At 36.9% G+C, this 15270-nt stretch overlaps 1 long non-coding RNA gene across 2 annotated transcripts in view; it reads left to right on the top strand.

The window, feature by feature from the left end:
• The window catches only part of LOC108530333 (uncharacterized), a 148884-nt gene extending 135602 nt beyond the window's left edge, over positions 1-13282 (top strand). For both annotated transcript variants that reach the window (XR_001885803.1, XR_001885804.1), the window contains one exon: positions 13198-13282. This is a non-coding gene — a long non-coding RNA (uncharacterized LOC108530333). The remainder of the gene's footprint in view (positions 1-13197) is intronic.
• The last annotated feature ends 1988 nt before the right edge of the window (positions 13283-15270 follow it).

The raw sequence follows: 15270 nt of genomic DNA, 5'->3' as shown, positions 1-15270 counted from the left end.
TGAAATGATATATAAAATGTTTTCAATTGTTTTGAGCTAACTAATAAAGAAACAAAATTGTGGTTTTCTTAACCTTGTTTTCAGTATTTGAGAAGCAGTGCCTCCCATGGACCTATTTACCTCCACTGCTTTATTTCACTAGCTACCCAGGTGTTGCAGACAGCATGCTACTTTGAAACTAAGTCAAAGTAAGAATTATATGAGGTCACTTATTTAGGTAGAGCAGGATATATTGTCAATGATTACACATCCTTGTGTTTTCTTATCTCTGAACTCTGTCTTCCTTGACGATATTCCTTTTTTCTTTCTTCTTTTTTTTTTTTTTTCACGTGTTCATAAAATTCTGTCCTTGTTTGCCGTGATAAAGTTGTCTGTTTTCTTTGTTTTTTTAATCTTTTGAACTTTTTGTTTCTAAGAGTGAGGGAACAGCTTGTAAATCATACAGTAAAGCCCTACAGAGAGAAGACCAGAAGTCTACAAATAGAAAGAAAGTCATGATGACTCAATGTCAAACTTGATGTGTTTAAGAAGTCAAAAATTATGTTCATAATTTTACTGGAGGAATTATTGGGAGGTTTGTGAGAATTAAAAATTATTATTTGTTTTTTATTTGCATTTTTTTGTCTTTTTAAAAATTATACTTTAAGTTCTGGGGTACACGTACAGAATATGCAGTTTTCTTACACAGGTATACACATGCCATGGTGGTTTGCTGCACCCATCAACCTGTCATGTGCATTAGGTATTTCTCTAATGTTATCCCTCCCCTACCCCCCCACCCACCTGACAGGCCCTGGTATGTGATGTTCCCCTCACTATGTCCATGTGTTCCCATTGTTCAACTCCCACTTAGGAGTGAGAACGTGTGGTGTTTGGGTTTCTGTTCTTGAGATAGTTTGCTGAGAATGATGGTTTCCAGCTTCTTCCATGTTCCTGCAAAGGACATGAACTCATCCTTTTTTATGGCTACATAGTCTTCCGTGGTGTATATGTGCCACATTTTCTTTATCCAGTCTGTTATTGATGGACATTTGGGTTGGTTCCAAGTCTTTGCTATTGTGAATAGTGCCACAATAAACATATGTGTTCATGTGTCTTTATACTAGAATGATTTATAATCCTTTGGATTATATACCTAGTAATAGAATTGCTGGGTCAAATGGTATTTCTAGTCCTAGATCCTTGAGGAATTGCCACACTGTATTCCTCAATGGTTGAACTAATTTACACTCCCACCAACAGTGTAAACTTTTCCTATGTCTCCACATCCTCTCCAGCATCTGTTGTTTTCTGTCTTTTGAATGATCACCATTCTAACTGGCATGAGATGGTGTCTCATTGTGGTTTTGATTTGCGTTTCTCTAATGACCAGTGATGATGATTATTTTTCCTTATGTCTGTGGACCACATAAATGTCTTCTTTTGAGAAGTGTCTGTTCATATCCTTTGCCCACGTTTTGATGGGGTTGTTTGATTTTTTTTCTTGTAAATGTTTTTAAGTTCTTTGTAAATTCTGGTTATTAGTCCTTTGTGTCAGATGGATAGATTGCAAAAATTTTCTCCCATTCTATAGGTTGCCTTTTCACTCTGATGTTAGTTTCTTTTGCTGTGCAGAAGCTCTTTAGTTTAATTAGATCCCATTTGTCAATTTTGGCTTTTTTTGTTATTGCTTTTGGTGTTTTACACATGAAGTCTTTGCCCATACCTATGTCCTGAATGGTATTGCCCAAGTTTTCTTCTAAAATTTTTATGGTCCTAGGTCTTACGTTTAGGTCTTTGATCCATCTTGAGTTGATTTTTGTGTAAGGTGTAAGGAAGGGATTCGGTTTCAGTTTTCTACATATGTCTACCCAGTTTTCCCAAAAACATTTATTAAATAGGGAATCTTTTCCCCATTTCTTGTTTGTGCCAGGTTTGTCAAAGATCAGATGGTTGTAGATGTGTGGTATTATTTCTGAGGCCTCTGTTCTGTTCCACTGGTCTGTTTTGGTACCAGTACAATGTTGTTTTGGTAACTGTAGCCTTTCAGCATATTATCATTGTCAAAATTATTTACAGATTCTACTTGCTTTTATTTTTTGACATTTGATTTCTATTTAGTTAATAGTCTTAAACAATGACATAATTCCAAACACAGGCAAAATGCATTATAAAATTTATAAGACTGGAGTCAGGAAACTGAACCTGGGACAAACTACCCAAATTTCTGAGTATGTGGCTCTAACTTCCCGAATTCATAAAATGAAAGTACAGGAATGAAATCACTTGTATGTAATTTTTTTATGTGTATTTCAGATTCTTTAGTAGGTTATATCATAAGAACATAAATATTGCTGATATTCTTGAAATGAGCTCTTTGAAAATCATTGCAAATGTAATTTAAATCACCAAAATCAAAATTAAATCACAAAATATTCATTTTAAAATTTTACTGGATGCATTTTTATACAACTATAATGACATAATTTACACTAATCCCAACTATAATAATTTAGAGTTTGTCTCTATGTTTGGATGATCTTGTAACAAGTTATTTCAAAATTTAGTGTCTTAAAACTGTTATTTTATTTAATTCACAATTTTCTATGTCAAGAACTTGGATATGATTCAACTGGGCAGTTCTAGCCTTGTGTTTCTCAGGCACTTAGAGTGAGATGTTAGCTGGGATTTTAGTCAACTGAAGACTCCACCAGCCTAGATGTCCAAGGTAGCTCATTCTCATAGTGGACAGTTGATGCTGGGTGTCCTTTGGGAGCCCAATGAAGCTGTCAATGGAAGCACCATGTGGTTTCTGCTTCTCAGCATGGCTGCTAGTTTCTGTCTGCAAAGGAGTAACCTCAGAAGGAGCATTATAACAGACCATGATGGAAGGCCTTTCCTGAACTAATCTTGAAAGTCATGCAGAATCATCATACTCTATTAATCATGCAAGTCAATAAGACTAGCCCAGATGCAAAGACAGGAACATTAGACCCCACTTTTCAATAGGAATACTAGCAAAGTGTTCATAGCCATCTTTAGTCTACCACACTGAGTTCCATATTTATGAATAATTATTGAATTAAAAAATAATATAATTGAATTTTAGTCCAAAAATTAATTACACTTGAATGAGAAGCAGCGAATGTCATAATTATTAAATTATATTTTTCTTATCAATGAATAATATGCATTTTTACAAGCACAAGGTCCAGTTGGTTACATTAGCTTACAGTTTAATGGAATAACTTTATTTTGAATACCAAGAAAATTAAAATCCTATTAATTCTACACATCAATATGATTTCTAACTCAATAGATCATCCTCACAAATATGTTCTAGAATTTTGCAAATACAGTGAGAATTTTAATGAGTTATTGCTGTCAACACTCATTTGAGAGTAAGTGTTGTTCAAAACCTTTCATTTTGCCTGCTAGATAGTTTTAGGTTGGTGCAGAAGTAATTGCTGTTTTTATCATAAAAGTAATGGCAAAAGCCTAAATTATTTTTGCACCAATCTAACACTTTTGTGAATGTTGCCACTGTATATAATCAACTAAAGCAAAATGCTGGGTAGCAAAAATTCATTTGCAAAGCCATTCATACAGGCAGGTTTTATAAATTGTCTTCTGATGGCTCATAATAAATATTTCATTTGTGTTCCATAGATTAATGTAAATGATATATTAGCATCTACCCGGTTTAATGTTGTGAGATTGTGAATTCCTTCAAAAATTTTCCTGGGAATAAAATCGGATAATTTTTTAAAGGAGCATAATTTTGGAAAACCAAGTTTCTTTGCAGTTCCTAGTAGCCACAAAATAGGGAAATGTTCTACTTTAAACTGTTTAATTAGCAAAATGTTAATTAATACAAAAATACTGTTGTTAATTGTTCAACAAAAATAATTATAGGCCAAATCTCAGATCCCATCTCAATAAAGGAGTCACTGACGAGCTTCCAGGAGTGTGGTTAGCCAACTACAGCATTAGCTTTTTCAAAGGTCAGCCTCAGCTCTCCAGATGAAGTTCAAGCTCATCACTGGGTGATCTGAAACCAAGGCTGAGTAAGGTGGTAGTGGCTGAGATCTAGCTATTCATGAGGTACTCCCCAGCCAATGACTGAACAAGGGAGTGGTACAAGAGCCAACCCACTTTTGCTCAACATGGGGATTTCTGTAACAGGAAATCTTAGCTATGAGCCCCTTGTTTGGCTGATAGAGAATTTATTAGTATGAATCAAGGTTTGACTGTCCCCTGCTCAATCCTACCTGAATCTTCTTCTTCGTTTTTTCTTTTTTTTTTTTTGTCTTCACGTTTCCTTTCCTTTCCCTTCCTTAATAAACTTTATGTACCCTTAACTCCATCTGATTCCTGGAGAACCAACCTGTGACATTTTATTTTATGAACAAAATTAACTTTTCTTAAGTGACATGTTATGTAAGACTTTGGTAATATAAATACTAATACAATAGAGTTTGTGTCGTAAGGTGGTTTATAGTTTGGTGTCATCATCAACCTCCACAGAAATTTCCTTGGGACTAAAGAAGTTGAGTAACTAGCACAGAACTACCTGGCTAATTACTTGTAGCATCCAGGATTTGATCCTGTATCTCTCTGATTCTAAGCAACATGATTATTATCTTACTTGCTTCCTAATATGCTAATATTAGTATTTCCTTTGCAATATAGAACAGGTAAAACCTTTTACCATTAATGGTGATATTTAGAGTCTAGGAGTATAAGTATAAAAATGAGTATAATCCCTGTCCATAGTACCTATGATTTGGGGAAGAAGTTGGAGTACTGTAAAAGAGATGGAACAGAAAGAGCTAATAAGCATCTCCCTCCTAGTCAAGCTGGTTGTCAGCAAATGAAAAAAGATATTAATAAATTACAAACTAAGCCAGGCATGGTGGCTCACATTTGTAGTCCTACCTCTTTGAGAGGCCAAAGTAGGAAGTTCGAGGCCAGCATGACCAACATAAAGCAACCCAATCTCAACAAAATATTTTAAAAGTTTCTGGGCAAAATAATGACCATGGTGAGAATTAAATCAAGAACTCAGTCCCGTTTACGTTAGCACAAAAAAACAAAAAACGGCCAAACAAAACGTATGAATATACTTAGCCAAGGAGATGAAGGAGCTCTATAAGAACTTTTAAACACTGATGAAAAAAATCATATATGACATAAATAAATGGAAATACATCCTATGCTTAAGCTCCTGGACTGTTAGAATCAAAATTGTGAAAATGACCATAATGTCCAAAGCAATCTGCAGATTCAATGCAATTCCTATCAAAATACCTCAACATCACTTTTTGCAGAATTAAGAAAAAAAAAAAAAGTTAAAACTTATACGGAACCAAAAAATAATGCAAATAGCCAAAGTAATCTAGAGCAAAAAGAATAAATCTGGAGGCATCACATTATTTCAAATTTTACTACAAGGCTATAGTAACCAAAACAGCATGGTAGCCATATAAAAGTAGATACATAGACCATTAGAACAGAGTAGAGAACCCAGAAATAAAGCCAAATACAACAGCCAGCTGATCTTTGACAAAGCCAACAAAAACATTCACTGAGCAAAGAACACCTTATTCAATAAATGATGCTGGAAAAATTGGATAGCCAGATGTAGAAGAATGAAGCTGGATCCCTATTCTCACCATGTACAAAAATTAACTGAAGATAGATTAAAGACTTAAATCTAAGCCCTAAAACTATAAAAATTATATTAGCAAAACCTAAGACAAACTATTCTGGACGTTTGCTAAGGTAAAGAATTTATGACTATGACCCCAAAACAAATGTAACAAAAGGAAAATAAATTAATGAGACCTAATTAAACTTTAAAGCTTCTATACAATAAAAGAAATAATCAACAGAGTAAACAGACAACTTACAGAATGAGAGAAAATATTTGTCACCTGTACCTCAACAAAGGACTAATATCCAGAATCTATGAGTAACTCAAATCAGCAAGAAAAAAATGAATAATTCCATTAAAAAGTGGGTAAATGACATAAGCAGACATTCCTCTACATAAGATATACAAATGGCCAACAAACAAGAAAAAAATGCTCAACATCACTAACCACCAGGGAAATGAGCATTAAAACCACAATGAGAGGTCACTTTATCCAGAATAACCATTATTAAAAAGTCAAAAGACAATAGATGTTAGCATGGATGTGGTAAATGGTGAAAATGGAATGCTTATGCACTGCTAATGAGACTATAAATTAGTACAACCTCTACAGAAAATAGTATGGAGATTTCTCAAAGAACTAAAAGTACATCTACTATTAAATTCAGCAATCTCACTACTGGGTATCTACCCAAAGGAAAATAAATCATTATATCAAGAAGACTTCTGTATGCATATGTTTATCACAGCACAATTCACAATTACAAAGATATGGACTCAATCTAAGTGCCCATCAACTGATAAATGGATAAAGAAAATGTGGTATTATAAGTCAGGCATGGTGGCTGATGCCCATAATCCCAACATTTTTGGATGCTGGGGTAGGAGGATCACTTGAGCCCAGAAGTTTGAGGCCAGGCTGTGCAACAAAGTGAGACCCCATTTCCACACACACGAAAAAATTAGCCAGGCATGGTAGCATATGCCTGTAGTCCTAGCTACTCAAGAGGCTGGGGAATGAGGATCCTTTAAGCATAGGAGGTTGAGGTTACAGTAAGCTGATCACACCACTGTACTCCAGTCTTGGTGACACAGAAGATCATGTGTATATATATGTATATATTTGTGTGTGTATATGTGTGTGTATATATATACACACACATATGCACACACACAGCACACACTGTGGAATACTATTTAACTATAAAAAAAAAACAATGCATTTTGCAGCAACTTGGAAGTAATTCAGGAATGGAAAATTAAATACCACATGTTCTCATTTATAAGTGAGAGCTAAGCTGTGGGTATGCAAAGCCAGAGTGATATAATAGACACTGGAAACTTAGAAGCAGGGAAATGTGAAGGGAGTGAGGGATGAAAAATTACCTGTTGGGTACAATGTACACTATTTAGGTGATAAGTACACTAAAATCCTAACCTTCACCACTATATAATTCATCCATGTAACTAAAAACCACTTGTACCCCTAAAACTATTGAAATAATAATAACAAACCAATAAAAATAAAATTTTAAAATAAGGTAAAAAAAAAAAAAGTTAGTTGAATGTGGTGGTGCATGCCTGCAGTCCTAGCTACTTGGGAGGCCTAGGCGGGAAGATTGCTTGAGCCCAGGACTTTGAGGTTACAGTGAGCCTTGATTGTGCCATTGCACTCCAGCCTACTCAACAGAGTATCTCTAAATAAATAAGAACTATACATTCTTTGTAGCTCAGTATGGAAGAAGTAGAAATTCTACCGTGAGAACTAAAATAAACAGGTATTAATAAACAGGTATTATGTTTTCTCTAATCCTTTAGATGTTTTTGTTGTTGTTGTTGTTGTTGCTGTTCCTTGTCAGCTCAGATAAGGGTGCCAGATTTCAGATAAATGGGTATACTGCTAATGTTTATACTGCTTATTTGGTAATTGTATTGGAAAGAAACATGAATTTGAGCATCTTTTTTTTTTTCAAATAGAGATGATATTTCACTGTTTTACCCAAGCTAGTCTTGAAGTCCTGGGCTCAAGCGATCCTCCTTCCTTGGCCTCCCAAAGTTCTGGGATTACAAGTGACAGCCACCATGGCCAGCCAAATTTGATCATCTTATGTGTGTCAGTTATTATGTTTGGTGCTAGTAATATGGTAATGAAATAGAAACTATATGCTCAAATAGAGAATAAAACTAGTTCAGTGAGGCCGGGAACAGTGGCTCATGCCTGTAATCCCAGCACTTTGGGAGGCCAAAGTGGGCAGATCACCTGAGGTCCGGAGTGTGAGACCAGCCTGACCAACATGAGGAAACCCCGTTTCTACCAAAAATACAAAAAATTAGTCAGATGTTGTGGCACATGCCTGTAATCCCAGTTACTCGGGAGGCTGAGGCAGGAGAATTGCTTGAACCCGGGAGGTGGAGGTTGCGGTGAGCCGAGATTGCACCATTGCACTCCAGCCTGGGCAACTAGAGTGAAACTCCCTGTCAACAACAACAACAGCAACAACAACAGCAAAAAAGTAGTTCAGTGAGGTTGGGGAACAAGCAAACAACACTTTAAGTATTGCATGAAATGATGTATGGTATGGATGCTATGGAGCATTCCCAAAGGGATGTGTCACTCGACCAAAAAGGAAAATCTTTCTAGTGAAATAAAGAGTAATTCTTGAGATGTGTCTTGGAGCACATGGTATTGAGGGAGAGAAGGATACAATGGGTTGAAGGCAACACATCCAGAAATTTTCATGTGTAAAGTGAGGAGATGTGAAACAACATTGCATTTCAGTGCTGCAGGCATGAACAAAGTTGTGAGGAGGTTGAAAGTCAAAAACATTGCAGCTCCAGAAATAAGCAAGTAACAGATAATGAACGGTACATTACGCTATGCTGAAGAGTTTTGATTTTCTTCCTGAAGGAGGAGATGATTAGCTGTTAAATTAGGAAGTGGCAAAATTAATTCCTGCTTAGAAAAGTCTCTCTGGCAAACAGGGAAAATGATAGAGATAGAGGAAAAATCGCTTTAGAGACAATTACAGAAATGTGGGTAAGAAGCAACAATTACTTAGACTATCAATATGGAATAGAGAGGAGTAAGCCCAAGAAATAGTGAAGAAGCCGGGCGCAGTGGCTCAAGGCTGTAATCCCAGCACTTTGAGAGGCCGAGACGGGCGGATCACGAGGTCAGGAGATTGAGACCATCCTGGCTAACACGCTGAAACCCCGTCTCTACTAAAAACTACAAAAAACTAACCGGGCGAGGTGGCGGCCGCCTGTAGTCCCAGCTACTCGGGAGGCTGAGGCAGAAGAATGGCGTAAACCCGGGAGGTGGAGCTTGCAGTGAGCTGAGATCTGGCCACTGCACTCCAGCCTGGGTGACAGAGCGAGACTCTGTCTCAAAAATAAATAAATAAATAAATAAAAATAAAAGAAAGAAAGAAATAGTGAAGAAGTAGAGATTAAATTTGGTTTCCGATTTGGTTCAAAGTGAGTTAGCAACTGAACGTATATGATGGCTTCCTGATTATTAATTTAGGAAATAGGAAGATAATGGGGAAATTGGCAGAAGTGAAGTCTTAAGGTGGCGGAAGAGGATGTTGAGTTGGAGTGTCTGTGGAATAATATTGAGTATATGTTTAGTGAGTAGTTGTACTTAAGAGCTGAAGCTTGGAATACTGAAGAGCTGAAGATAATTCTGGATTAGCTAGTTGTATCTTGTAGTTACCGGCTATATTAGCCAGGGTTCTTTAGAGGGACAGAACAGATGGAATATATATATATGTATTCCATATGTGTGTGTGTGTGTGTGTGTGTGTATGTGTATATGTATATATGAGTTTGTTAAGTATTAACTCACATGATTACAAGGTCCACAATAGGCCATCTGCAGGCTGAGAAGCAAGGAGAGACAGTCCGAATTCCAAAACTGAAGAACTTGGAGTTCAATGTTCAAGGGCAGGAAGCATCCAGCACAGGAGAAATATGTAGGCTCGGAGGCTAGGCCACTCTCTCTTTTCACGTGTTTCTGCCTGCTTATATTCTAGCCATGATGCCAGCTGATTAGATTGTGCCCACCCAGATTAAGGGTGGGTCTGCCTTTCCCACCTCACTGACTCAAATGTTAATCTCCATTGGCAACAGCCTCACAGACACACCCTGGATCAATACCCTGTATCCTTCAATCCAATCAATTTGACACTCAGTATTAATCATCACACCAGCATAGAGTAGTAGAGGCCATGGATCTGGATATATTGTGTACATAGAGGTCATGGTTGGGTTTACATGCAGAGTGAGAAGATTAAATGTCCAAAGATTAAGCTGTAGTGAAAGGCACAATTGTTACAGGGACATCATTAAAGATGAGCACTGTAACATGGATATTGGTTTGAGAATTAATATTTAATTATAACCAGGGACCACATGGTACATATAGTATCTATACTAGTCCATTTTCACACCACTATAAAGAACAACCTGAGACTGGGTAATATAAAAAATAAAGAGGTTTAATTGACTCACAATTCGATGTGGCTGGGGAGGCCTAAGGAAACTTAAAATCATGGCAAAAGGCTGAGGGGAAGCAAGGCACTTCTTCACAAAGCAACAGGAGAGAGAGAGAGCATAGGGGAAACTGTCACTTTTAAGCCATCAGATCTCATGAAAACTCCCTCACTATCACCAGAACAGCATGGGGGAAACCACCCCCATGATCCAATCACCTCCTACCAGATCTCTCCTGTGACACATGGGAATTATAATTTAAGATGAGATTTGGGTGGGATCACAGAGACAAACTACTTCATTCTGCCTCCAGACCCTCCCAAATCTCATGTTCTTGTCACATTTAAAAACCAATCTTGCCTTCACAATGGTCTCCCAAAGTCTAACTCATTACAGCATTAATTCAAAAGTCCAAGTCCAAAGTCTCATCTGAGACAAGGCAAATCTCTCTCACCTATGAGCCTGTAAAATCAAAAACAAGTTGCTTACTTCCAAGCTACAATGGAGGTACAGGCAGTGGGTAAATATTCTTATTCCAAAATGAAAGGAATTGTCCAAAACAACAGGGCCACAGGCCTCATGCAATTCTGAAAGCTGGTGGGGCAGTCATTAAATCTTAAAGCTCCATAATCTCCTTTCACTCTGTGTCTCACATACACAGAATGCTGATGCAAGGGATGGACTCCCATGGTCTTGGGCAACTCTACCCCTGTGACTCTGTGGGATATATCCCCTGTGGCTCCTTTCATAGCCTGGCATTGAGTGCCTGATATAGTTTGGCTGTGTCTGCACCCAAATCTCAACTTGAATTGTATCTCCCAGAATTCCCACACGTTGTGGGAGGGACCCAGGGGGAGGTAATTGAATCATGGGGGCTGTTCTTTCCTGTGCTATTCTCATGATAGTGAATAAGTCTCACAAAATGTGATGGGTTTATCAGGGGTTTCCACTTTTGTTTCTTCCTCATTTTTTCTTGCCACTGCCATGTAAGTAGTGTCTTTCACCTCCTGCCACAATTCTGAGGCCTCCCCAGCCATGTGAAACTGTAAGTCCAATTAAACCTCTTTTTCTTCCCATTCTCAGGTATGTCTTTATCAGCAGCATGAAAATGGACTAATACAGTGCCAGTAGCTTTTCCAGGCACATGGTGCAAGCTGTCAGTAGATCTGTGATTCTGGGGTCTAAGATCAGTGACCTTCTTCTCACAGTTCCCCCTAGGCAGCGCCCCAGTGGAGATTCTGTGTGGGTGGCTCCGACCTCACATTTCCCTTCCACACTGCCCTAGCAGAGGTTCTCCATAAGGGCTGTACCCCTGCAGCAGACTTCTGCCTGGACATCCAGGCATTTCCATACGTTCTCTGAAATCGAGGCAGAGGTTCCCAAGCCCAACACTATATGTAAGCCACCAATGCTAGGGGCTTGTACCCTCTGAAGCAAACACCTGGGCTGTACCTTGGCCCCTATTAGCCATGGCTAGAGCTGGAGCAGCTGGGATGCAGGCTGCCATGGCCCAAGGCTACACAGAGCAGCAGGGCCCTGGACACAGCCCACAAAACCATTTTTCTCTCCTAAGCCTCCTGGCCCGTAATGGGAGAGGCTGCTGTCCTTGTTGGGAGAGGCTCTTGTACTGTGATGGGAGAGGCTGTGGTGAAGATTTCTGAAATGCCCTAGAGACATTTTCCCCATTGTCTTGGCTATAACATTTGGCTCTTCATTACTTATGCAATTTTCTGCAGTCATGTTGAATTTCTCCCCAGAAAATGGGTTTTTCGTTTCTGCCTCATAATCAGGCTGTAAAATTTTCAAGCTTTTATGCTCTGCTTCTCTTTTAAATAAAAGCACTTGTTTCCAATAATCTGTTTTTGAATGCATATGACTGAACAGCCAGGAATCAGCCAGGTCACCTCTTGAATGTTTTGCTGCTTAGAAATTTCTTCCACCAGGTACACTAAATCATGTTTCTCAAGTTCAAAGTTTCACAGATCTCTAGGGCAGTGGCAAAATGCCACCAGTCTCTTTGCTAAAGCATAACAATAGTGACGTTTACTCCAGTGTCCAAGAAGTTCCTTATCTTCATTTGAGACTGCCTCAGCCTGGACTTTATTGCTGACCAAATAACCATCAGCATTTTGATCAAAACCATTTTAGTTTCTAGAAACCTCCAAACTTTCCCACATCTTCCTGTCTTCTTCTGAGCCCTCCATACTGTTCCAACCTTTGCCCATTACCCAGTTTCAAAGCTGCTTCCACATTTTCAGTTTATCTTTATAGCAGTGCCCTACTCCAATCACCAGTTTTCTGTATTAGTCCATTTTCACATTGTGATAAAGAATGATCTAAGCCTGGGTAATTTATACAGGAAAAAGGTTTAATTGACTCACAGTTTCTCGTGGCTGGGGAGGCCTCAGGAAACTTACAATCATGGTGGAAGGCTAAGGGGAAGTAAGGCATGTCCTCACAAGGTGGCAGGAGTCAGAGAGTGCTCAGAGGAAACTACCACTTTTAAACCATCAGATCTCATGAGAACTTTCTCACTATCATGAGAATATCACGGGGGAAACCACCCCCATCAGGTCCCTCCCTCCACATGTGGGGATTACAATTTGAGGTGAGATTTGGGTGGGGACACTGAGCCAAGCCATATCAGTATCTTTTTAAATGTAGAGTTATTTCTGTTTTACCTACTGTGTATGCACAAACATGAGAAGGAATAATTTAGGATGGTTTCCTGGTTTCTGTACTAGACAAGTAAATTGATAGAGGCATACCAAAAAGAAAACAAAAAACTAAGCAAAAACATATGTGTATGTGTATGTGTGTGTATGTGTGTGTATGTGTGTGTATGTGTGTGTGTATGTCTACGTGATTATGTATACCATAGCATTTTTGGATGCATTAACTTATTTTTTGCAACTAAGAATATATTATGAAAAATATCATACTGTAGAGGGAATTTGAGTTTCATTAGTCAGATGCAATTATCTCCCACTGTGTGAAGCTGACTTTCCTTATCAAGAGCAAAGCAAAAGGGCTAAGCCTATTATGCCATCTCTTTGATGTTTTTATAGGATATAATGAAAGATGAATGCTCGATGCTCAAGCTGCAGCTGAAAGAGAAGGATGAACTCATTTCCCAACTTCAGGAAGAACTGGTAAGTGATAACAATACTTGGCCCACAGAGTGTACTTTCCTTGCAAGGTTATTTGTTCCACACCCTTATTTATTAACACCAATGGCATTAGTTATTTGTAAATCCTTCCAGTGGTTCAATCTGATGATCAGTTTTTATAATTCTGTCATGAAAACCGTAGATCTTTGACGAGCTAAAGAATAGAAAGGATGTTTTATAATCTATGTGGAAATGTGTATGATTCCAGAAACATATCACTGAACCAGGATTAAATATTTCATTTGTATCTGTCAGAAATCTGGAAGGCTTAGGCCACACTGTTTTTGTCAAGTGCATGATTTAACTCCATACAGCTATATCTAAAGATACAGATCTATAATATAAAGCAAAATACTTAATCTAACAAACAAAACCAGATTTTACATTTTATTTTATAAAGCCATCAAAATATGTCACTCTAATGAGACTTCTTGTTAATTTATTATATAGTTCCCACATTATGTAAAATTATACAAAATATTAAGTGTGTGTGGTTCAGATTTTAGAGTATGGTTTTTAATGTAATATCATAAAAGAAAGTAGGAAGTATACTTTCGTAATATGAAAATACATTTGGTAGATAGCAGACAGAGCAGTGGGCATTATTTTTTCTAAGTATGTGTTTTCTATTTATCTATGAATATTAACCATATTTTACAATAAAATGTGCACTCTGGATATACATTTTAAAAGATAGTACTCTAAAACAAGAATTAAAGAAAGAAAGAAGAAGAGATTTTTTAATTCATCATTAGTTTTTACACTAACAATAGATTAAAGAGAAAATCATGCAGTAAGAGAGACCCTGACTCATTATTAAGATCAGGAAACAAATCCTTCTCAACATATTTTTAATGATTATTTCAGACTTACAGTAGTTCATTATGTAATTATTGAACACAATTAAATTACAAAACAGACTTTATAGACCATCAAACTTCTGAGGACTCCTAACGTATTAGTGAGATATTAGAGAAATTCAGAGCATAATTTATAGACTCTTCACAACTAACAATGTTTTCCCTGAAACTTGACCTTTATTTAAATAGTATTTTATGATTGGATTGATGCTGATCATTGGTCCCATGAACATGTTACTGTGGCTTTAGCAGACTTATAAACTAGTACTTAGGAAAAGAGCAGTATCACAGACAAAAGGAACATGTGTTACATTACCAAAATAACCTTTTATAAACCTATAAGTAACATATTGTAGTGTCAATTTTATATATTACATAATGAAAACATTTCTTTATTTAAATATAGCCCTTTAGGTACATATTATCTAATAATGCTTTTTTATGTGGCATACAAAAATATCTTTGAGTTGATTAAATATCACATATAGATATTGCATAATGGATAAAATAATCAATTTTAACATAGCAGAGTATTTATTACTTTGTCAGAGAGTGCTTATTTTGGATTTGGATAATTAACTCAGAAAAGAGTATTCTTTTTTTCTCAGCATTAGTTATGATCAGTTTTAAAACATTCATATACAAGAAATCAGGCCTTCATTTGCTAAATTAAATGAAAAAGAAAATGATTACTTTCAAAGACAGTACTACATAGTTACAATTTTAAAAAGTTAGTATACCTCCATCTAAAAAACTCGTATATGTTTTTTTTTCTTTCTTTTCTTTATACTTGAATTACTCAAATTGGCTACTTAGTTTCTAAAATTTCTCAGGTAACAAGCAGCATTTGAATTTTGTGTTATTGTAGTTTTCATATCATCTTGAATACTTAAACAGGAAAAATGTTAACTTTTGAAAATATAGTTTATTTTATTAGTTAAAAGGATTGTATCTTAGGGGAGTATGTAATTGATGATTCACGAATTTTACTTAGAGGAAACATGGTTGGAAAAAAAATTGTCATTCAAACTGGATTTGGAACATGGGTGAGAAATGCCAATCACATAGGCCAATACAAACCCCTTGCATCCATGGAAAATTTTGGTCCTAC

This window comes from Rhinopithecus bieti, unplaced genomic scaffold (genome assembly GCF_001698545.2).
Source record: "Rhinopithecus bieti isolate Rb0 unplaced genomic scaffold, ASM169854v2 scaffold_6907, whole genome shotgun sequence".
Lineage (NCBI taxonomy): Eukaryota > Metazoa > Chordata > Mammalia > Primates > Cercopithecidae > Rhinopithecus > Rhinopithecus bieti.
Note: the sequence above shows the minus strand (reverse complement) of the source record. Positions and strands in the feature narration are given on the sequence as shown.